The sequence below is a fragment of the Frankliniella occidentalis genome, unplaced genomic scaffold, assembly GCF_000697945.3.
Source record: "Frankliniella occidentalis isolate FOCC.00 unplaced genomic scaffold, Focc_3.1 Scaffold93, whole genome shotgun sequence".
NCBI classification, from domain to species: domain Eukaryota; kingdom Metazoa; phylum Arthropoda; class Insecta; order Thysanoptera; family Thripidae; genus Frankliniella; species Frankliniella occidentalis.
This window is the reverse complement of record NW_026267222.1, coordinates 418-2,604: the sequence shown is the minus strand read 5'-3', so window position 1 is coordinate 2,604 and position 2,187 is coordinate 418.

The window sequence follows — 2,187 nt, the reverse complement described above, 5'->3', positions numbered from 1 at the left end:
AGATGAGAGAGAGAGAGAGAGAGAGAGAGAGAGAGAGAGAGAGAGAGAGAGAGATAATGGGGCGCCTTAAAGGACTCCGCGGCCCTGCGGGAAGTCTCCGCTATAAACACATTGGCGGCCGGGTCTGCGGTGGCGGCGGCGGCCGGCCGGAGCTCTAAGTGGAGTGAGACAGCAGCGCAGCAGTCTCTGCCCGCCGCACCATCCCCTCCGGCCCGTGCCCCACCCCATCCGGCGAGGGAGCAAGGGCGCACGCAAAAAAAAAGTTAGCTGTGAGAGCTAATATTATTAGCTGGATACGGGACAGCTAATAATATTAGCTGTGGTAGCCAGTACAAGTGGGCAGCGGCAGGTTGTCATTTAATCGCCATTATGGCCTATGGAGGTTTACTGTCGTAGCTAATTCACGTCGACTGGAAATTCGAAAAGAAGCCGGTAGGTGTCGAACCTATTAACAGAGGCATGATGAAATCTCGACGACATTTTTTTGATTTGTGTCTAGCGCGAAGTGTCCCCCATGGCCCCCGTAGTGACGACGATCGAGAAAGCCGACAGAAGCGGGCGGGACTCGAACCCGGACCAGCCGGCCAGCCGGCGCGTCTTGAGCGACGCCTCAGGCCGCTCGGCCACCGCGCGCCCTGTCGGCGGTCAGTTTGGATTGCGCTCACCTTCCATTGAGAAGCGGGACGATCTAGACACCGCCTCTTCTCCTCCACAAATAACAGAGTCACTTGTGAACGCTAAAATTAGTGCCGCTCCAGCTAATCCAAGAATTAGTCGTGACTATAAATCAAGTTTTGCTCCTACAAGGACCCATTTTATCTCTCAGAGGAGAGCGTGCTATTAGCCCGAAACGACATAACGTCCTGGCCACAGCAACAAATTATACATGCAAGTGCTGCAAAATCTCTATTAGCTCTTGGAGCTAATATACCAATGCAGGCACAGGAAAAGGTCGACTTCCTCCGATAGCAATGACCATGTCCCATCGAGCGAAGAGTATTAGCTGTAAAAGCTAAGACTATTAGCTATCCCGAATCCAGCTAACAAATTAGCTCTGAGAGCTAAACTTTAGCTAAACCAGCAAATCATTTTTTTGCGTGCGCGCGCACGTGGCAAGAAGCAAAAAGTGAAGCTACAAAACAAGGCACGTTATAATGGTTTCCTCCGCTCATAACAGTTTCATGGAGGGCCTTATAATGCACACGGACAGGACAGGCTGGGAGGGGCGCTGCTGCCATGCCGGCACTCTGTGGCAGTATATGAGCGGTTTTTGCCCGACCCGCACCCGCACGCGAGTCTCACGCGCGCGCTTTTTAAGTCCTGCCGTATGAGTCCCCGCGCAGGAGGCTGGCCACCCACAGGGACTTTCACAGCGTCACGCTAGAGAATTGCAAATACGGCGTATAGGATTGTTTTCGGGCTTTACTACGGCCGACCAAGGCAAAGGCTCGCCAAAAATATTGCCCGTTGCCATACTCCACACTCACGGGGCACCTTGGCACCGACCAGAGCAAAGGCTCATGCGCGTTTCTTTTTTTTCTCACACTCTCTTCGTTTTTGAGCGAAGCGTTTTCCCGCAGTAAAAGGGGGAAGGCCATTGAGCGCACGGCGCGCGGCCCAGACGCATGAAAAATGTTGTTGGGGATGAGCCGCGGCGTAGGGAGGTGTAAGCACGTTAAGGTTTATGCTGTCGCGCCGGAGAGCAGACGTACGGGCGGGGTGGGCGCGTAAGCGGGCCCGTAGGCGGGCCTGTAGGCGGGCCTGTAGGCGCGCCTGTAGGCGCCGGGGCGGGCGCGTAGGCTCATATCGGGGCTGTAAGCGGGCCGGGGCCGGGGCCGAGCCTCCGGGCCCTGCGGCGGAGCTAAAAGGCAACGTGTTTTGTCTCCGCCGGAGTGCGTATAACCAGCCTTCGAAATAAGTAACAACACAAGGCGTGAATTTTATATAAAGCGCTTCCTGTCTGTGCGTGAACGCTTGTTGGCCGCACTCTCGAGCGATTTATCAACACGGTTAAACATTTGTTGGGATTTCTCGAAAAATGAACGGCTTAGTAAACCAAACCCATGTATGTGGTTGTGTACAGTTTTCTATTGTTTGTGGTTCTCATTCAAACTTTCACAAAATGATGTGCTGTAGTCTCTGGCAAGTACGTCATGTGTCACATTTTAAAATGAAATTGTGTATAAA